Raw genomic sequence first — 24,109 nt, 5'->3', positions numbered from 1 at the left:
TCCACCATCTTATGTGATATATTTAATGCCAAATATTTCAAACTGTTGCCCTCTTGGATAATAAGTATATCACCATCTGTAATTTGGAAATTCTTGTCCAATAATGATATCTGACTTATTCCAATTAATCTTCAATCCAGAAAAAATACCAAATCCATTCACCAATGTAATATCTGTCCTTAGATCTTCCTTTACATTTATTAAAATAATAACAAATCACCTGTGTACATCGCTAATATTTCCTCCTGAGTCCAAAACTGAGAACCCCTTATTCCTTTACAACCTTAGGCTGTGTGCCCACAATGCGTTTTTAATGCGTTTCCACAGCGTTTTTATAGCTGCTGAAACGCATTAAAAACGCATGGTAGAAGGGCAGCAATGTTCCCCAATGATAATCCGCATGTGCTGTGCACATGCTGCGAAAATTTCCGCTGCGGAAAAAAACGCAGCGCTACCAATTATTTTGCAGAAGTGCTGCGTCTTCGCCGCCATTGACTTGCTTTAGATCACATGGATTACGCATCACTGTATATGTAGATGCGTAATCCACGCGTTCCAATGTGCAGATGGTACCCGGGTGTAGATGAGAGGAGAGTCTCCTCCACACCCAGGTACCATTAAAAAATCTGTAAAAAAAGAATAAAATAAAAAATAACTGTCTACTTACCTTCTGTCGGCCCGCGCTGCGCTCCTACTTGCTTCCCGGCACTTTGCAATGAATTGAAGGACCTGCGCTGACGTCAGAGTCATGTGACGGGTCACGCGATGCTGACGTCGGCAGGTCTTTCAATTCACTGTTGCCGGCAAGGGAGAACGGAGTGTAAAGCAGGACACCGGGGGCCATCGGAGGGTAAGTATACATTTATTTTTTTATTTTTACCACTCTCTCGGGTCACACTATATAAATCCATGCAATTTGCATGAATTTATATAGTGTGACCTAGTTGTCACAAGCACTTTCCAAGTGATGCTAATCGCTTGGAAAGCGCTTGTCAATCCGCATGCGGAAATGTCAGTGAATAAAGCTCCATTTCCGCATGTCCCTGGCAGGAAAACGCATGTACAATCCGCATGTACAATCCGCATGTACAATCCGCATGTACAATCCACATGTACAATCCGCATGCGTTTTTTTCTGCCAGGGAGATGCAGAAACGCTCAGGAAAAAATCCTGAGCATTTCTGCATCGTGGGCACATAGCCTTATATATGGTCAATAAGTAGGGCAAAGAGCAGCTTGGATTAGGAAATCCATGTCTTGTGCCCATAAAAAGGACAAAAAGCTGGGACATAACCCCATGCACCTACTACTTTAGGAGGGCACCATCTAATAACTGGGATCTACCTGCCACATGTCATACAACATCATACGAATTTCAAAAAGAAAAGAAGACATGCACCTAAGCGGTGATCACCTGAAGAAATAATCACGGAATATTTGAATATAAATTACATCAATTTATTACAGTATCTCCTGACACATATATAAGAATACGCACACAAAAAATTATTTTAAAACACCATTAAAAATAGTGGAGGAATCCACTGCTTGAGGAACCCACTACTTTAGAGACCTTCCCATATTATAATGACAGAAAATACAATAAAGTGCAGTCAAATAGATGAACTCTAACAGGCTGTATAGAATATCTATGATGGTCAATATTGCACAAGCCCAAAGTATTCTATATAAATAGAGAATACACAAAAAACAATATGTATATAAAGTGCAACAACAGGTATCTGTGTGAAAATCAATATGGTGTCCCTGTATACAGGGTAATAGGTCTATAGAACAGTATAATTGTAAACTGGCGATTGCCAATAGACCCTTTCACCTCACACTGGAGATGACTACTCCATAACCACTCCATCACATACACTCAATTGTGGCCACCCGTGCTGCCCCAGCAAAAAATAATAGTAGAGCCAATTAAACAATATGATCATAGAAAGCAAATATTCAATCAAATCAGCCTGTAAATGGGAAGGTGCAAATGGGACCTCAGTGCCCAGTGCGTGTCGCCACACACGGTGGCTTCATCAGGGGCATTTAAAGTACATATCCTCGTGTCCCGGTATATATGTAGCCTAGAATCAAAATAATTACCGAGAAAATGTTTAATTTACCTGGAGAGTGCAGTTTATGAAGTCCGAATAAACCCACCTTGGACATTTTTAAAGAAACTGACTCCTGTGACTATCTTAAAAGTGGCTGAGTGAGTACCAACCCACTTACAATTAGTGGAGAATGTGGGCAAGATTCCAGGAAAACGTGTACCTGCCACAGAGATCGATGGATGTTCTGGGTAAAGGCCGCCAGCCAGCCAGAGATGTCCGACACCATGAAAGAGCCACTCAAACACCTGCTGCAAAGCCAACAACAGCAGCACCGGCAGCACTTGCAGAGCCAGCAGAGCCTGCAACAGCAGCACCGGGAGCAGCAACAGATGCAGCAAGAGACTAATAAACTTCTGATGCAGCAGATTCAGCAGCAACAACGGCAGATGGAACTTCTAGCGGGGAAAGTTCGCAGCAGAGAGGCCGTCCCTCCCTCAACTCCAGGTAATGATTCACACGTCAGGAAGACGGTAAGAAGAGCATTGCAAAAGATTACTCCGGGTGATGACGTCGAGGTCCTAACGTTCTTTGGGAGGGTGGCGGAGCGGGAGAGATTGCCTCCAGAGCAGTGGGCGGAGGTGCTGGTGCCATATTTAATGGGCCAGCCTCAGAAAGCCCATTATGACTTGTTTGGCCCTGCAGGACGCAAAGGAGTGCGCCAAATTAAAAACAGAAATTTTGGCGCGCTTGGGAGTGACTCTGACTGTTAGGGTGCAACGGGTGCACCACTGGGCCTATTGCAGTGACAAACCTCCCAGGTCCCAAATGTTCGACCTCCTACACTTGGTTCAAAGTGGTTGTAACCTCAATCTTCCTCCCCAGTACAGATGGTGGAAAAGGTCATCATGGACAGGTTCATCCACTCCCTTCCAAAGTCGGTGCAAGCCTGGGTTGCCCAGGGAGATCCCCGTAAAAGCTGCTGAGTGAGTATCAACCCCCTTAAAGGAGTTTATACAAAATTTCTCCATTGCCAAAAACCATATCAATAGGGAATCAGGATTGCTAAGTCTTAGAGTAACATGAATCCTGATAATCCTTGGGATTAATAAGCCTCTTCCCCAAAAAATTCTTCCAGAGGATTGGAAAAGATGTTGTATCACTAGACTTTGACGCACGTCTACATGATTTTCTATTACAGGTAAAGTCAATTACAGTATTAAAATCTCCTACAATCAAAATCGGATATTGCAAGTTTTCACTTTCTTCATAGTGAAGCTCAGATTTATATGGGAGAGGAATACAGGTGTTTGCAATTTCTAACCTTATGTTGTTAATTTTACATTTCAACAGTTTATATATATATATATATATATATATGTTTATATATATATATATATATATATCTTACTTCTACCCTGTGTAATACATACTTATATTTACACCCCTTTGAACAAGGATAAAGACCCTCGTGAGTAGATATTATGTACAGCATGATATACATGTACTTGACAACCCACTTTTAGCTACTTTCTTGAATCACTATCTGAATGTGTCTTTTGAAGACATATCAGAGACATCAGATCTCTTCTCATCCAAGCAAAGAAATACCATTTCAACTTATCTTAAACCCTTCTAACATTAAATTAGATAACTTTCACCATATTAAAATAATAATTAAGTTAAAATATCCCTCCTCTTCTGATACCTCCCCCACTCCACCTTCCACTTCACCCCTTCAAACCATCTCCCACTCTTAGCTCCCCAACTACACGTTAGGCCGGGTCACACAAGTGTTGATTCTCTCATGTGAGAGAATTGGATCATTTATGCTAATGACACTAGGCTCAAGCTCTGACCAGAGTTTGAGCCGAGTGTCAGTTTACTGGGATCCGTTTCTCTTGTTTGAGACAATCATATTACAGGTGCGGAGAAGATGGAGAACTTCGTTTCTCCAACTTTTCCATCGTCTGTGTCTGCATAAATCAAACTGCACTGGGATGAAATCCAAGTCTGGGCCAAGGTTTTACACGCACCCATAGACTTGTATGGGTGCATGTGATCCGATTTGCTGAGCCACTCTCAGCGTGCTGCAATTGTTTTCCCATGCCGAATCGTCATGAGCAAAAACATTTCAGATCTGCACTGCCCCATAGTATAATATTGGGCTGAGTGCTGTCTGATAAAACATCAGAGAGCACTCTACTATGTCATACAGCAGTGTGAACGAGTTCTTAGAGAACTCCTCAACCAGACATCCACCCACCCTCCAACTAACCTGCCTTAAATAAATGAATCTTCCATAATCAATTGTAAGGGAGAATATCTCTCTATTTACATCTCAAAACCCCTTAGATTAGCCACTGACACAGAATTTAAGAAAACAAATAGTAAGATATTGTATGGTAATTCAATAGTGTATTAAATAATGTTTAAGTGCATTTATAAAATGACCCTAAAAATTCTTTATTAGATGTAGATATTTGAGTCTTAAAAGAAGTAGTAATAAGATCTTATTAATACGTATTTTGTCTCAAACTCTGTTTGCAGTTATGAGGAAATGGAAGGTAAAAGAACAACCTGAATTAAATTAATTGATAAGCGAAAAAAGAGAAAGTGGTCTACGATAATAAAAATCAGACAACTGTTTATGAGCATATCTGGGAAGAATGGACAGGTGTAGAGCAATGCTAGTTATGGGGTGAAGGGTTTTCCTTGTATCCTCCCCTTCAGTTTGGGGGTGCAGGTGGGGTTTGTTTTGATTCAAGGGAGGAGGGATGATGGAATAATATGGAAGGGTTAATATTTGTTCCATTTTGTTTTTCTTAAACAGATGATTGAAGCGTATGGATATTTATTGTATATGAGAGAATATAAATAAATGTTATATGTGAAGTACTATAACTGCATTAAAATAAATGAGATTATTGCAACATATTACTATTTAATAAACTATTTGTAATCTTTAAGAAAAAAAAATAGCAAGGAGGGGAATTTTATATGCATTTGTTGGAAATGTGTTTTTTGAGTATAAATGGTGCAAGATAAAAGATCTTCACCCTGAGGTTTCTGCCCCCATAATCAGTGCAGGAGAGCAAATGCTATGCAAAACCATGAATCTGCAACAACAGTAGTGGATTTTCTGTTTCCCATTTTGCTACAATGAATAATAATGGTACATACCCTCAAAATGGTACTTACCACACTAAAGAAATAGAGGCTACATACACATGCATCTCACTAAATTAGAATATTATCAAAAAGTTTATTTATTTCAGTTATTCAATACAAAAAGTGAAACTCACATATTATATAGAGTCATTACAAGCAGAGTGATCTATTTCAAGTGTTTATTTCTGTTAATGTAGATGATTATGGCTAACAGCCAATGAAAACACAAGCGTCATTATCTCAGTAAATTAGAATACTTTATGACAACAGCTTGAAAAATGTTTTTAAAATCTGAAATGTTGTCCTACTGAAATGTATGTTCAGTAAATGCACTCAATACTTGGTCGGGCTCCTCGTGCATCAATTACTGCATCAATGCGGCAATGTGGCATGGAGGCGATCAGCCTGTGGCACTGCTGAGGTGTTATGAAAGCCCAGGTTGCTTTGATAGCAGCCTTCAGCTCGTCTGCATTGTTGGGTCTGGTGTCTCTCATCTTTCTCTTGACAATACCCCATAGATTCTCTATAATAGATTCTCTATGGGGTTAAGGTCAGGTGAGTTTACTGGCCAATCAAGCACAGTGATACTGTTGGTTTTAAACCAGGTATTGGTACTTTTGGCAGTGTGGACAGGTGCCAAGTCCTGCTGGAGAATGACATTTCCATCTCCAAAAAGCTTGTTAGCAGAGGGAAGCATGAAGTGCTCTAAAATTTCCTGGTAGACGGCTGCGCTGACTTTGGCCTGGAAAAAACACAGTGGACCTACACCAGCAGATGACATGACTCCCCAAACCATCACTGATTGTGGAAACTTCACACTAGACCTCAAGCAGCTTGGATTGTGGCCTCTCCACTCTTCCTCCAGACTCTGGGACCTTGATTTCCAAATGAAAATTGGAACTCTGGGACCTTGTGGGGTGTGTCAATGACTGCCTTCTGGACATCTGTCAAGTCAGAAGTCTTCCCCATGATTGTGGAGCCTACTGAAACAGACTAAGGGACTTTTTAAATGCTTAGGAAGCCTTTGGAGGTGTTTTTTGTTAATTATTCTAATTTACTGAGACAATGACTTTTGTGTTTTCATTGGCTGTAAGCCATAGTCATCAACATTAACAGAAATAAACACTTGAAATAGAAAGGGTGCTTCTACTCAATACTGAGCCAAGGGTCTGAATTCTTATGACCATGTGATATTTCAGGGTTTTTTTTTAATAAATTTGCAAAAATTTCTACATTTCTGTTTTTTTTCAGTCAAGATGGGGTGCAGAGTGTATGTTAATGAGAAAAAAAATGAACTTTTTAGAATTTACCAAATGGCTGCAATGAAACAAAGAGTGAAAAATTTAAAGGGGTCTGAATACTTTCTGTACCCACTGTATGCCCACATACTGTCCCTCTCCAAAATATTCCCCTGTACATTGCCCGATTGAATGAAGGAACCCCCACCACAATTGTGCCCCCTTTGACAATTGTCACCCTCATTATGTGCCCTCACTGTAACATTAGTCCCTTCCTTCCTCATCCACAATGATATAATTAATTTAATCTTTGGCTCCTTGACTTACTATTGGCTGTGCCATCTCTTCTCCTCTGAGGTGTTTGGGTGCCGACAATAGTGTGATGACGTCAGCAGCGTGCCGAGCAGCAGCATGTCGAGGCTGGGACTGACGAGCGCTGTTTTACCCTAGTCCCGATGACAGTGTTCAAATATGTTTGCGTCTGAAACATTTGAATATAAGAAGATGGGAGCTCCATATCCTGGACGGCTCCATGGGCTGCAGCAAAACTTTGGTGGGCTGCATGCGGTACATGAGCTGTTTGTTGTGCAGGTCTGTTCTAAAACAACACTACATTGTATAACACCTGCACCAGATTGTGCAGTTACCTCAGCCCCGAGCCTACCGGCAGTCACAGTCGGACTCCCTATAGAGAAGGTAGAGAGGATTTATTACCATCTCTGGCTTTTCAATTACTGTGATAGATGTTAGAAATGCATTGGGGAAATATTGGCTCATTTTGAAGCAAGACCTAGTCCTTTCCAAATGTACTACACCAGTCCCTTCCACCACCTATAGAAGGGCGATGAACCTGAGGGACTTGCTGGTACATAGTTACCATAAAGATCCGGGACCAGAGAAAGCCTTCAGCTCAAAAGGCCCCAGATGGGGCTTCTATCCATGCAAGAACTGTGCGGCCTGTGTAAATCTGGTGCGGTGTACATCCTTCCCATCAAGTGATGGTCATAAGGAGTTTCAAATCACACAGCATACATCTTGCAATACAGAAGGCGTAATCAACCACGCCTTGTGTCCATGTGGCCTCATCTATGTGGGTCTTACTTTTCGCCAACTGAGAGTGAGTGTGAGGGAGCACGTGCAAGATATTAAGAATGCATCAGAATCTCTTGCCGATACTGTATTGAAGCCTATCCCAAGGCATTTCAAGTTAAAACATGGGTGTGATGCTAGCCTCCTCCAAATTCGGGGTATTGACCGGATATTAATTGACTAGGGGGGGGGGATTGGAGAAAGACCGTTGGTGGATTATGAAAATTGATTGCATATGCCCCAAAGGCCTCAACGAGGTCCTCAGTTTTGTCCCTTTCTTGTAATGTGCTATTGTGTTTAGGTTTTACTTATGTTTTATGCTGTTTATAACTTCTCACTTTTTTATTTACATGCAGGGTATCCAGTATTTTTGTACACTCTACTGTGAGACAGATGCTGGACCACCACTCACTTGGAGGATCTTCTTCTCCCTTCCCTCCCTCCCTTTTTCTGCCCCCCTCGGGGACCGGGTGCCTGATCGTCCTTGCGGGCCAGCGCTCCACGCGTCTCCCTTTTTATGGATATGTACTCACCTTTCAGCAGCATCCCGCCCTGCTGCTCTCTCTTTTTCGGACCTGTCTATTTCCTGTGCGGTGTGCCACTAATTGATTCCATCCGCTATAAGCATTTTTTATAAAACATTTTACTCACTATTGTTATTCATCGGCTTTTACTCTTTGTTTATTGTTGCTTTAAATCTGTGATTTTGGATGCAAAAAAAGGGCACTTTAAGATGCACTTCCTGTGTCACACTGACACGTCAGTATTCCTATCACTTGTATATTTTTTATTTTATTTTTTCGATTCCTCTTGCCCATTGTGGCTTATAATTTTCTGATTTTTTTATTGTACATTTTCCATTATACTGATGTCAGTAGCTATGTTACTATATAACACATGTCTATGCTCACTCGTATGTGAAGGGCACACATACATTTGTATTGTGACATTAACTATCTCTTCATACTATTGTTATTTATTATATTTATTTTACCTGTGATTGGTCTCACTTGTAGTGATGGGCGAGCGTGGTTTGTTAACCCTTTCAGCGAGCATGCTCGGGTGCTCGCCCAGTATCTTCAGCGTGCTGAGGTGTTATGTTTGAGTTATTGTGTGTGCATGATTTGCGACTGACAGCTTTAATACATGTGAGGAAAGCCTAACAAACAGGCATTCCTCACATGTGTTAAAGCTGTCAAACAGTCGCAAATCATGCACACACAGTGACTCAAACATGATATTCAAGTACACTGAAGATGCTCGGAAAACACCCGAGCATGCTCATAAATCTCGAGTAACGAACGTGCTCGCTCATCACTACTCACTAGTGTAACACTTTCACGTAACATATGTGGTTTTTCACGTTGCTGTGATTCTGGTTGCCATTGGATGCATCCGACATCTGCACCACATGGGCTTGGTCACGAAATAATAATAAAAAATATTCACACAATTCGTGCACTCTCTGTTTATTATTGTTTCCATGTTTTCATTCACTTGTCACATCTTCATTTTTTCTTCCTTTTCCCTTTCCCTTCCCTCCCCTCTTTTTTACCACCATTAGTTTTGCACATTTATGCACAATTTATAACTTTGTTCTGTTGATACTCATGGTATTCCCATATTCTCTGTACCATATTGAGTACATATTATATTATATTGTCTCATGACTCTCTCTATATATACTCCTTTATATTTAATAATGATACTTTGGGTATTACTTGGTGGACATTATACTTTATACACATATGTTGTATATAATTCTCACAATATGATGTCTATTCCTGATTGTGTGTTTTCATATATTATTTTCCCTCTTTTATCTACATCTTTGTATCTTTGTGTATTTATATATATATATATATATATATATATATATATATAGTGGTCCAAAAGTAGGTGGACAGAAAATAATAACATTTATTTTGATTTATATATAAAATTATATTTACTAACACAAGCATAACATTGACAATTACATTTTATTCTGAACAATAACACAAAAGCCCTTAAATGTTATCAATGCAGGGGCTCAAACTGTTTTCCATTACAATTTGCACAGCTTTGAAGTCGCCTCTTGCGCTTCAACAAACTTTTTTGCACAAGTCTCTTTGGGTATTAATTTCTTGAAGTGCATCTCTTATGTCATTTTTCAAGTCACTGACACTTTTTGGTTTTCGACTATAAATTTTGTCCTTGAGTACTCCCCAAAAGAAAAAATCCATTGGGGTCAAGTCTGGTGAACGTACCGGCCAATCAAGTGGGCCTCTTCGGCCAATCCATTTATTAGGAAATGTTTCATCAGGATACTCGCGGATTACTCTTGAACAATGTGGAGGGGCCCCAACTTGTTGAAAATAGACTTTTTTTTTCAAAGAGTCTGTGAGGAATGAAAAGTGGAATCTGATTGGTTGCTAAGGGCAACTGAGCCAGTTTTACTTTACACCATGTTTGATAAATCTCCCCCTTCATAACCTTATTACACTTTCTGTCCACCTACTTTCGGACCACCCTGTATATATATATATATATATATATATATATATATATATATATATATATATAATATAACCGGGGATGCATCCCTCTGTCTGAAGCCTCGATAGACTGCGCATGCGCGACGCACAGTCTGGCTTCAGACAGAATCATGCATCCAGCCGTTACAGGTAAGAGGAGGTGTATGGCGCCGGAGATCGCGGTATGCGTAGACACTGAACGCATACCGCGTTCTCCGGCGCCATACTTGCATACTTACCTGACCGGGAGGAGCGTTGCCACGGCACCTCTCTTCTGGCCGGAGACCGGGGGCAGGAGTGAGGCGTCGGATCGGCGCGTGCACATAGCGCTATCCTTTGCCATTTTACTGAAGACACATTTACAGTGTGTCTTCAGCAAAATGGCGCCGGACAGCGCAGTGCCCCGGCGCTGCTCTCCTCCCCCGGCCTCCGGCAGAAGAGGACGCAGCAGCGCTGGAGCACAGAGAACAAAGGTGAGTATAACTCTTTATTTTTTTTTGTATGTGTGTACAGTGTGAAATGGATGAGGGGGCCACACATATCAGGATTGTGGGGTGAGGGGACCATGCATATACCAGGATTGTGGGGTGAGGGGTATCACGCATACCAGGATTGGGGATGAGGGGAGCCACGCATACCGGGATTGGGGATGAGGGGTGCCACGCATACCGGGATTGGGGATGAGGGGTGTCACGCATACCGGGATTGGGGATGAGGGGTGCCACGCATACCGGGATTGGGGATGAGGGTTGCCACGCATACCGGGATTGGGAATGAGGGGTGCCACGCATGCCGGGATTGGGAATGAGGGGTGCCACGCATGCCGGGATTGGGGATGAGGGGTGCCACGCATACCGGGATTCGGATGAGGGGCCATGCATACCAGGATAGGGATGAGGAGTGCAATGCATGCCAGGATAGGATGGTGCGGACAGGATGGGGGCAGCACATACCACACATACCAGCATGGGAGATCATATACCAATAAAAATGCTCGCCACCTGGGCATAGAACGGCTTCAATAGCTAGTATATATATATACATAGAAAGTCATGATTAACTTACACCAGGTATGGGCCGGTAATGTTCTCCGCAATTTCTTTCTCTCCCTCTAAGTATGTCTGCATCTCTTGGCATCCTGATGATTGTGCACATTCTGCCAGCCGGCAAGAAGCACCTGGTTGCCATGAATATGTGTCCCTATGACGCGGCACTTCGGGCCCTCCTTACTGACGTGTTAGCGGGAGGCGGGCACCTGCTGCGTTGGACACTGACTCCCTGGCTTCCGGCGCTGGCTTCCGCCACTGGAAGCGTCGCTGTACCCCCGCTACACGTGCCAAAATACTTTGGATATATATACCCCCTGCCTGTCACCCATACACAATCGCCCCCTGGAGAAGCAGGACTTGAAACGCGCGTCAGGGCTGCTTTCATGCCATCTACAGGTTGTAACTAGGCTGTACTCTCATTTTATGTGGGACCATAACTTTCTATATGTGTCACTGTGTATTACTCTCACTAGAAGATATACTTATGTTGTGACATCTGTGTCATAGGCATGATTCTTCTCCTTATTTGGATATTAGCAACTTGTACTGTATAACTAGTTCCTGCTGTGCACTCGTACTTTATATGCTTTACTTGTGATCTGGACTCTGATACATTCTTTTCCAGTTGCTCTATGTCTTATCCCTAATTTAATGTATCATTAACCTTTGTGCATGGGATGCAGTAAGTATGTTAATGAATCAGTTGAACGTATTTATTGATTTTTCTCTGCCTCCCTTGGGACGAATCATGCCTTAATAACACTTGTTGATTATTCCTTCTTTATAGACACTTAACTGTATGTATATATATATATATATATATATATAAAAAGTTATAGATATATATTTTTACATTATGAAATGGTATTCCTACTTATGGAGGGAATTGGATTGTAATGTATTCCCAATTAAACACCTGAGATTGGGAAGGAGGTGGAGACCTGTTGAGGGTTCCTCCTCTGACCTATTAATCTCACTCCATGGATGAACCTAGGAATAGGGAATTCCATGGAAGGGTGTTTGGGTTATGTAATAAATATTATCCCTCAGTTCATTGAGGCTGAGTGCCCACGTAGCGTTTTTCAAGCGTTTATGCTGCGGAATTTCCGCAGCATAAACGCTTGTTAAACGCTAGGTAATCCGCCCCCCATGGTCCCCAAGGGGATTCCGCATGTTCTATGCACATGCTGCGGATTTTTCCACAGCGTTTATGCTGCGTACAAAAATCCGCAGCATGTCATTTAATTTTGCGGAAGCGCAGCGGAACTCCCGCCATTGACTTGCATTGAAATGCATAGAAACCGCGACTGTACATTTGTACAAGCGGATTCTATGCGTCTCTATGTGCGGATGGTACCCAGTTCTGGAGGAGAGGAGACTCTCCTCCAGACCTGGGTACCATTGTACCTGTAAAAAAAGAATAAAATAACAAATAAAGTTATATTCACCTGTACGGCGTCTTCTCTCTGAATGCCGGCATCGCTTGAGGACCTGCGGTGACGTCACAGTCATGTGACCGCAGGCCCTTCACCGCTCTGTCTCGCGATATGCTGGCAGCCGGGAACCAGCCAGGAAGCAGCGCTGCAGCCACACCGGGGCCTCGGGGGTGAGTATAGCTTTATTTGTTTTAATTTTTACGGTTCACACTATATAAATCCATGCTGTTTGCATGGATTTATACAGTGTGACCTAGTTGTCAAGCACTTTCCAAGTGATGCTAATCGCCTGGAAAGCGCTTGTCAATCTGCATGCGGAAACGCATGTGAATCCGCATGTGGATCCGCATGTATTCTGCAGGAAAAACGCATGCACAATCTGCATGTACAATCTGCATGCGTTTTTTCTGCCAGGGAGATGCAGAAATGCTGCAGAAATTTTCTGCTTCATTTCTGCATCGTGGGCACATAGCCTTATGGACACAGGAATCACTATTTGAATACTGTCATTGCAATGCAAATATATTGGGAAACTGCTAACAGAATGTTGTCCCTAATAATGAGAAATAGTGCGCTTTTATTATAAATAGGGGATAAGAGAAATCATTAAAGCACATACGTTGTTTACATTTGAAGAAAAGCTTTTGGTGGGGCTTGCCAATTTAAAAGATGGCGATCGTAGCATTAGAAGTGTAATGCGCATGCCCGGTGACGTCACGAAGCGGGCGGACCAGGTTTGCCCCGATCATGTGACGAGATAATGGGGATTTCCTGGGAGACATGCGCAGATGGGATTTTGAGACGCCGAGGACAGCGTGGAGGAAGTAAGAAACGTGGTCATGCATGATTGCTGCAGTGTGAGTCGCAACCTCAAATATATTATGATTTATAATGTACACCTGGCACTGATAAATACTAATCAAAGCACTTATCACTTTATGAGAGTTATGGATACTGTAATTGATGATAATAATATATCTGTCTAAAATTTTATCACTATGTATGTAACTGAATAATATTTTGTGATATGCACTACTGCACTTTTCTTATGTAATCATGGTTTTGTATCAATTAATTATAATTATGGAATCACTGTTTGTAACTATATATATTGCACTATATGCACTTGAACTCTGCTTGAGAAAGATTCTGTGAACTGAAACGTTGCCTTTGGGCTCATTAAAGTCCATTTTTCTATAATATTTTTGGAGTGCTGCCTCTTGATATTCTTTCTTTCTATATATATATATATATATATACTGTATATATATATATATATATATATATATATATATATATATATATATATATACATAAATGTATACACAGGGTGGGCCATTTATATGGATTCACCTAAATTAAATGGGAATGGTTGGTGACATCAACTTCCTGTTTGTGGCACATTAGTATATGGGAGGGGGAAAACGTTTCCAGATGGATGGTGACCATGGTGGCTATTTTGAAGTCGGCCATTTTGAATCTAACTTTATTTTTTTCAATGGGAAGAGGGTCATGTGACACATCAAACTTATTGACAATTTCATAAGAGAAACAATGGTGTGCTTGGTTTTAACGTAACTTTATTCTTTCATGAGTTTTTTACAAGTTTATGACCACTTATAAAATGTGTTCAAAGTGCTGCCCATTTTGTTGGATTGTCAATGCAACCCTCTTCTCCCACTCTTGACACACTGATAGCAACAACGCAGAAGAAATGCTAGCACAGGCTTCCAGTATCCGTTGTTTCAGATGTTGCACATCTCATATCTTCACAGCATAGACAATTGCCTTCAGATGACCCCAAAGATAAAAGTCTAAGGGGGTCAGATCGGGAGACCTTGGTGGCCATTCAACTAGCCCACGACGACCAATCCACTTTCCAGGAAACAGTTCATGTAGGAATGCTCTGATCTGACACCCATAATGTGATCGTGCACCATCTTGTTGGAAAAACTCAGGGAACGTGCCATCTTCAGTGCATAAAGAGGGCAACACATCAACATGTAGCAGTTTCAGATATCCAGTGGCATTGAGGTTTCCATTGATGAAGAATGGCCCCACTATCTTTGTACTCCATATACCACACCATACCATAAAGATACGAGATGTGCAGCAACTGAAACAATGGATACTGGAAGCCTGTGCTAGCATTTCTTCTGCGGCATTGCTGTCAGTGTGTCAAGAGTGGGAGAAGAGGGTTGCATTGACAATCCAACACAATGGGCAGCACTTTGAACACATTTTATAAGTGATCATAAACTTGTAAAAAACTCATGAAAGAATAAAGTTACGTTAAAACCAAGCACACTATTGTTTTTCTTATGAAGTTCTCAATAAGTTTGATGTTTCACATTACCCTCTTCCCATTGAAAAAAATAAAGTTGGACCCAAAATGGCCGACTTCTAAATGGCCGCTATGGTCACCACCCATCTGGAAAAGTTTTCCCCCTCCCATATACTAATGGGCCACAAACAGGAAGTTGATATCACTTAGGTGTATCCATATAAATGGCCCACCCTATATATATATATATATATATATATATATATATATATATACAGTGCTGGCCAAAAGTATTGGCACCCCTGCAATTCTGTCAGATAATACTCAGTTTCTTCCTGAAAATGATTGCAATCACAAATTCTTTGGTATTATTCTCTTCATTTAATTTGTCTTCAATGAAAAAAACACAAAAAGAATTGTCCTAAAGCCAAATTGTATATAATTCCACACCAAACCTAAAAAAGGGGGTGGACAAAAGTATTGGCACCCTTTGAAAAATCATGTGATGCTTCTCTAATTCGTGTAATTAACAGCACCTGTAACTTACCTGTGGCACCTAACAGGTGTTGGCAATAACTAAATCACACTTGCAGCCAGTTAACATGGATTAAAGTTGACTCAACCTCTGTCCTGTGTCCTTGTGTGTACCACATTGAGCATGGAGAAAAGAAAGAAGACCAAAGAACTGTCTGAGGACTTGAGAAACCAAATTGTGAGGAAGCATGAGCAATCTCAAGGCTACAAGTCCATCTCCAAAGACCTGAATGTTCCTGTGTCTTCCGTGCATAGTGTCATCAAGAAGTTTAAAACCCATGGCACTGTGGCTAACTTCCCTAGATGTGGACGGAAAAGAAAAATTGACGAGAGATTTCAACGCAAGATTGTGCGGATGGTGGATAAAGAACCTCGACTAACATCCAAACAAGTTCAAGCTGCCCTGCAGTCCGAGGGTGCAACAGTGTCAACCCGTACTATCCGTCGACATCTGAATGAAAAAGGACTGTATGGTAGGATACCCAGGAAGACCCCGCTTCTTACCCCGAGACATAAAAAAGCCAGGCTGGAGTTTGCCAAAACTTACCTGAGAAAGCCTAAAACGTTTTGGAAGAATGTTCTCTGGTCAGATGAGACAAAAGTAGAGCTTTTTGGGAAAAACCATCAACATAGAGTGTACAGGAAAAAAAAAGAGGCATTCAAAGAAAAGAACACTGTCCCTACAGTCAAACATGGCGGAGGTTCCCTGATGTTTTGGGGTCGCTTTGCTGCCTCTGGCACTGGACTGCTTGACCGTGTGCATGGCATTATGAAGTCTGAAGACTACCAACAAATTTTGCAGCATAATGTAGGGCCCAGTGTGAGAAAGCTGGGTCTCCCTCAGAGGTCATGGGTCTTCCAGCAGGACAATGACCCAAAACACACTTCCAAAAGCACTATAAAATGGTTTGAGAGAAAACACTGGAGACTTCTATGGTGGCCAGCAATGAGTCCAGACCTGAATCCCATAGAACACCTGTGGAGAGATCTCAAAATGGCAGTTTGGAGAAGACACCCTTCAAATATCAGGGACCTGGAGCAGTTTGCCAAAGAAGAATGGTCTACAATTCCAGCAGAGCATTGTAAGAAACTCATTGATGGTTACCAGAAGCGGTTGTTCGCAGTTATTTTGGCTAAAGGTTGTGCAACCAAGTATTAGGCTGAGGGTGCCAATACTTTTGTCCGGCCCTTTTTTGGAGTTTTGTGTAAAATGATCAATGATTTGATTTTTGCTTCATTCTCTTTTGTGTTTTTCCTTGCAAGCAAATTAAATGAAGAGAATAATACCAAAGAATTTGTGATTGCAATCATTTTCAGGAAGAAACTGAGTATTATCTGACAGAATTGCAGGGGTGCCAATACTTTTGGCCAGCACTGTATATATACATATATATATATATATACATATATATACAGTAGATATATTGTCTCTTGCCTTACATTGGTTTATTCCTGTGGTTCCGTGGCACTTTGTTGTCACCTCTTTCCCTTGGATTTTTTATCTCTTTTGATTATGTCTGATTTTACTTACATTTTTGCAATAAAAATGTAACTTTTATTGGATTTGCTCCTGTTTCTATTTTTCTCTTTTTGGGTTATATAGTTATGGAAGAGCATTTAGAGGGACCGACTCTTTTCTTTTTGGATACTCCCTATAGAGAAGGTAGAGAGGATTTATTACCGTCTCTGCCTTTTCAATTACTGTGTACACAGCTCTGAACAAGTGCTGTGTATTCAGTATGGTAAGCGCAGATAGCGCTTCCTGCTCCAGACCCAGAGATCATGTGATGGCCGGGTGTAGAGAAAGAGCAAGAGCTTCTGGGTCCTAGGAGACCCAGTCAACCCTGCTATATAGGCAGTAGGTTGAATGTCCCCTGTAACTAGGATCAATATACCAGCAGATGTGTTTGGGACACAGGTTTATTAACAATTACTATTATATAAGTATGGCAGGTTCTCCTCCTGCACTTGTTAGTTCAGCTTTCCTCACATACTGCACAGCTCTCCAGTCCATACAATGGTCACTGATGGAGGAGCATGTAACCAGACCACTCCATCAGCCTTGTCCTATTGAGAACCTCCCATGAGAAAGATGCTTTTATAGTGAAGTAGACTGACGGACAGGTCTGGTCACTGCTCCTCCACCAGCAGCCATATTATAGACTAGAGAGCTGGGCAGTCTGTAAGGAAAGCTGCAGTAACAAGAGCAGGAGGAGAATCTGACATACCTACAGTATATCATAGTAAATGCCACAAAATCATGTCCCCAACACATCTGTTAAAGTAAAGATAAAATGGTCAACCTCATTAACTAATTCTGCAGCCAGCAATAGACAGCGCAACACAAAGACTATAGGAGGCAAACGACTCAATTTTATTTTAATGAAACCATATTGCAATTTTTTTTATCCATTCAAGCAAGAAAAAAATCAAATGTTTCAAAAGTTAAGACAACACCTGTGTAAAATCATTGAAATAAAGAGCAAAAAAACCAGGAAAAAATAAATAAAAAAACAATGACTATCCAAATTGCATTTACAAGCCCCATCCCTAACAAAAAACCATGTAACTAATATATAAAAATAACACAAGCACAGAAATCCTTTATTTACTACAGATATTACCAGAAAAAAAATAAAATAATATTAAAATATTGTAAAATTTAGACTCGATGTTTCACAAAAAAATATTTAAATATCCAAACATTACAATTTTTTACAGTTTTTTAAACCATATGTATGAAAATAAGAAAAAAATGTGCCTTGGCAAGAATGGGGAAAAATGGCCTGATCATGTAGGGGTTTAACAAAGTACTGAATATATACATATATATAAATGGACTGGGGAACAGTTCTACAACCCTCCAGCTTCAGATCTTGCTCATGTATCACATCCTCCACCTGTCAGATTTAAAAGATGTGTAACTTGTGTAAAGTGACAACATTGCCCTGATCTGTAAGTGTGGGCATGAGAAGCTACATGTCATGGTGCTCCCTGTGGTAAGCTGATGTATAGTATTACCTGTGCCCTTGGTGGTCTTCTGCCCTTCTTCTTCTTTCTTGATTGAAGAGCTTTCATGTGATGAGCCAAAGATTTGTCTTCTCCTCTTGGCTCCACTTCTTCTAGCTAGGACCTCCTGATGACATTCCTGTTCTTCTTTCTGGCCTTGGTGATCAATCTTCTGAGAGACGATCTCCAACTCTGAGCCATTTCTCTTCTCTCCTCTCCTATGGCTCTTCTTGATGGACGGCTTCTCATCATCCGATGAGTCCAAAACATTTCTTCTCCTTTTCTTCCCTCTCATCCTAAAGTCCTCCTCTTTAATCTCCATAATGTCGCTTTGCTGAAGGCAGCTCCTCCTCATCCGCATGCAAGCCAACCGCAACTCTCCAACTGCCAACCGGCAACATTCCAATGTGCTCACTGGTCATGTGATAGGAATTGACCATAAGCAGTCATATATATGAGTTATCAGATATTGGTGTTTTTCTATTTTATTCTCATCATATCACATAGTATTAGGCCAAGCTCACAGATAGAGGTTTATTTTAGCTTTTCTGCTGCCTTTTTTCCTATAGAAAGACTCAAATATCCAGATCTTTTTCACATTTTCAGGTTAAGACTTGAATATACTTTGCAGCAATCTCGATAGTAATATTTACACGTAATGACAACTATAGGTTTCTAAAGAATAATTTCTAGTTACTATAATGGCTTCTTAGAAAACCCACATGTGTGAGTTTGCTGTTTTGCAGAACGCTCTTTGCCACCATTTTCCTTCTGACGCTGTTTTGCAGCATTTAGGGGATGTGCACACGGTTATTATTTGTAGAGGAAAAGAAATACTAGAGTGTTGGCGGGTAAAATGCTGCCTAAAATATGTGCAAAAACGCTTCAAGAATTGACATGCAGAAGATATGAAACTTCTTCAAATCTGCAAGGAAAAAATAAGCAGAATGTACATGAGATTCCATAAATCTCATTGACTTTGCTAGTACATTAAAACACTGCGTTTTTTCATGCAAAGAACGTGCGGAAATAACTTTTGAAAATACGGCAAAAATGCAACATGTGAACATGCCCTTGGCTTCTAGTCCATCAAAAATAGTGTAAGTCTGAACTTGAGATGCCGCTGTGGATACTCATTCTGGTGTTAATACTATAGGAAATGACAAGGCAATGATCGCGCTTTTTATTAGTGTAAATAGGGAAATACAGCCCTCCTAGACCGGACACAAGGATTTTATTTGCCAATAGTAATAATATTGGTGGGTTATATTTTTTACACTATACTACATACTTTTTTCACATATAACTATTTTCCTGTGATAAATTGTATTATCAATATATGGACTGGAGTTATTTGTAATTTAATTCCATATTTGGTGCACACAGATTGTTCTTTCTGCTGAATTCTAGATTAGTCATTGCTAGTGTCTCGGCATATTAGCATGTTTTTGTAACTTTTTGCTAAACCCTAATGAGGATTATTTGCTTATACTTGATATTCGCTTCTCAATAGTATTCGCTTATTCACTATATTCTAGATTATACATTTTGTCTTAGATGTATATTGGAAGTTCTTCATATTTTTTTCTTATGTCACATTATTATTTTTCACAGTGAATGTTTGATAAAGATCATGTTGACGCTTTTGTATTATACATTTTACTTTGACTTAAAAATAATATTTAGTACAATTTGCTTCAATAACACAGACCCTTATTAAATGACCCAGCATGCCACTTCTGGCCTGAGCTTTCAATGTAGAATTACATATTTGCTGTGTAACTAAATAGCTGTAATGCATAGAATAATTGGGCTTACTACAGAAGGGATAGATGCTCTTCTAGTGAAGCTTCATGATGTCCATTGCTCCAGAGTAGACGACCTTCTCTATGAACACTAAATGCCTGTAAGGCACAGTGTGATTATGGGGTGGGAATGCTTTAGGACATTTCTTTAGGATACAATGACATTGGTGGCAGACTGGTATCTGGTGTCACCACTAAAGGACGGCAGAAGTAATTCAGGCACATACTGGTGACAGTTTAGGATAATGTTACTGAAAAGAGGCAACAAGCTTACTGGTCACAGAGTCTCCGAGACGCCAACATGCTTCATAACTACAAATACTCTTAAATAGGGGAACAGCTTCACCACAGATAGATGACTGGCAAAAACATTTACGCTGGGCTTCCACTTTCCAAACTTTACACCACCTGCTGGAAGGCTCCTCCGCAGTATCTCAAGCTGTCTCGGTGTCCGTCCTCTTACAGAACAGCACTCACACGTTCAAGCAGTTATATGACCAGGTTTCACAAAGCAAACTGTAAAAATACTATTAATCAGATCTCGGACCAGATGGGGCTGATGTACGTACTCTGAAAATTCACATCAGGATGGCTGTGCAATCCTGATGTTAAGAGGAGCGTTTTATCCTTATTTTAATGTGATAAAGGAAAAGTTTCACAAAGGATTATACAGCCATCCTTATGCATATGCTGACAAGTACACCAGCCTCATCTGGGCTAACAGATTTGCATAATAATATATAATACTATAAGCAGTATGTATTGTAAAATCAGTGCTTGGATGTGGCATGAGGCATTGGAGGAGCTCAAGGACCCTGAAGGTGGCTGAATCCTGGTATCTAGACAGCTTCTCAGCAGCACTCACAAGCTCCATGGGAAACAAGTTGTAAGCGCTGTCCTCCTTGTTTGGGAGAACAGTCAACTCTGACAGACAGAATGGTGGCTGACCTAGGCAACAAGCAAATTCTAGAATTCAAAATACCTCCTCTCATGAGAAATGAAGAGAATTTTTAAAAAGGGGTTATTTGCAAAGTTCCCTATTTTTACAAGCACTTTGCAATTTTACCCAATTAAGAAATTGCGTATAGCCTTTTAATAATGTAATTAATCTGACTGATGTAAAAAACTATCCTTTTATAGACAGCACATTAAATATAAAATACAGGTGGATACAATTCTGTTACCATATACTGTGAATATAACTAGTGCCATGAACTGCCCATATGGGTAATGCCATTCAACTGTGCCATATAGTTGCCATATGTACAATATAGGAGCTATAAGAAATGTGCACTTTGAACTTCTGAATTCCAGCACCATGCGGAGCCTACACATGTATCGGTATAATGTGCCATAATGACTATTGTCATACCTGGGTTTATAATATTGGTGGTGAATATATTCTTATGGGCTCTGTATGACATTACTGACATGGGCAGCATTTGCCACTAATGATGGAGCACTGCATGACACTTTATGTTGGCGTTTTGTCCTATTATCTTGGGATAATCTTATTTTTCTGATCACTGTATATTACTAATATTCTGGATACTATACTTTTGGAATCATCTTCTAGTTGTAGCTCTGAAACTTGGGATAAAAGTGACTCTGTAAATGTCAGATTGACATTTTCTAGAATTGAAGAGCATTGTGGTAAGTATGAGAATGTACCAGGCAATAGATGTGTGTAATGCAATGCACATACCGCAGCCTCATGCTGAACCCCTCACCGCAGATTCATGAGTGTGAATGGCCCAAAGGCCAGACCGAAATCCCATTGAGGATCTGTGGCAAGACTTGAAATTGCTGTTCACAGACGTCTCCATCCAATCTCACTGAGATAGAGCATTTACAAAGAAGAATGGGAGAAAATGTCACTTCTAGATGCAAAGCTGGTAGAGACATACCTGAAAAGACTTGCAGCAGTAATTGCAGCGAAAGGTGGTCCTACAGACTATTTACTCCGGAGGGATAAATACAAATGCAAGTCACAGTTATCAGATTTATATTTTCTCAATATATAGAAAACCTTGTAGAATTTACTTTACACTTCACACATACAGTGGTGTGAAAAAGTGTTTGCCCCCTTCCTGATTTCTTATTCTTTTGCATCTTTGTCACACTTAAATGTTTCAGGTTAGTAATGGGGGTGTCTTATAGATGCCCATCATTACTAACCTGGGCTTCATGGCAGCTGGCGCTGACATGAAAACCAACCCTATTACCCCCTGCCACCGCACCAGGGCAGCGTGGAAGAGCGAGGCTAATTGCCAGAATTGGCGCATCCTATGGATGCGCCATTTCTGGGGTGGCTGACGGCTGGTGTTTCTAGCCTGGGAGGGGGCCAATATTCATGGCACCCTTCCTGGGCTATTAGTATCAGCCCCCAGCTGTCTGTCCAGCCTTTGCTAGCTATTAAAATAGGGGGGACCCCACGTCATTTTTTTGGGTGGGTCTCCCATTTTAATAGTTAGTAAAGGCTAGGAGGGGGCCAATATTCATGGCACCCTTCCTGGGCTATTAGTATCAGCCTCCAGCTGTCTGTCCAGCCTTTGCTAGCTATTAAAATAGGGGGGACCCCACGTCATTTTTTTGGGTGGGTCTCCCATTTTAATAGTTAGTAAAGGCTAGGTATTCAGCTGGGGGCTGATATTAGTAGCCGGGGAAGCTCCATGGGTATTACCCCCTTCCCAGGCTTCAAACATCTGCCCCAGCTGTCTGCTTAACCTCCGATAGAGACTAAAATTATGGGGGATCCCACGTCAATTTTTTTTTAATAAATCCTTTATTTTAACACTAAATGACACTTGAGGGGTTAATAAAGATGCAGTCCCTAAATTAATATTTATTTTTTAATTAATTTTTCCCAAAAATTTTGACGTGGGCTTTGCCATATTTTTGTATGCGAGCCAGGTACAGAATCCAGGAACGGGCTGCCCCCAACTCCCAGCTGCCTATTTGTACCTGGCCGGACACAATATAGGGAAGCCCTTTTTTTTTTATTATTTCATGAATTTCATGAAATAAGTTTAAAAAAGAAAAATACGTGGGGCTTCGCCCTATTTTTGTGTCCAGCCAGGTACAAATAGGCAATTTTTTTTTAATTATTTCAGGAAATTCATGAAATAATTAAAAAAAAATTGATGTGGGGTTTCGCACTATATTTGTGTCCAGCCAGGTACAGCAGACAGCAACGGGCTGCCCCCAACCACCAGCTGCCTATTTGTACCTGGCCGGACACAACAATATAGGGAAGCCCTTTTTTTCTTAATTATTTCATGAATTTCATGAAAAAATTAAAAAAAAAATACGTGGGGCTTCGCCCTATTTTTGTGTCCAGCCAGGTACAACTAGGCAGATGGGGACTGGAATCTGCAGCGCAGGGAGGCCCAAGCTTTCTGGGCCCCACCCGCTGCAAATTGCAGTCCACAGCCACCCCGGAAAATGGCGCGTTCATAGAAGCGCCATCTTCTGGCGCTGTACCCAACTCATCCAGGGCCCTGGTGCGGTGGCTCACTGGGTAATAAAGGGGTTAGGGCCAGCTTGGCATTATCAGCTGGCCCTAAGCCCGAAATTCATGGGGTCACGCCAATATTAGACATGACCGCCATGAATTTCTAGTAAAGTATTTAAAAAAAAACACAAACACCCAGAATAAAGTCCTTTAATTGAAATAAAGACACAATTCTTTATTGTTCTAAATTAAATCATACTTACCATCACGCCCATTCCAGCTGAAGCCAACGATCTCCTGCAATAAAAGAAAAATAATAAAGCAACATCATTTTTACCTTTCGATGGTTCCCAGGACAGCTCCAGCTCTGCTACATCGAGATGACAGGCTGGACCGCAGGAGAAAGCTGCCATCCAGCCTGTCATCCCGCAGACACTGAGAAGCGCAGGCATGCTTGCGCTCCTCAG

Source organism: Phyllobates terribilis, unplaced genomic scaffold, assembly GCF_046119375.1.
Source record: "Phyllobates terribilis strain yellow unplaced genomic scaffold, ASM4611937v1 Scaffold_17__1_contigs__length_24005725, whole genome shotgun sequence".
NCBI classification, from domain to species: Eukaryota; Metazoa; Chordata; class Amphibia; order Anura; family Dendrobatidae; genus Phyllobates; species Phyllobates terribilis.
This window is presented reverse-complemented; position numbering follows the sequence as displayed.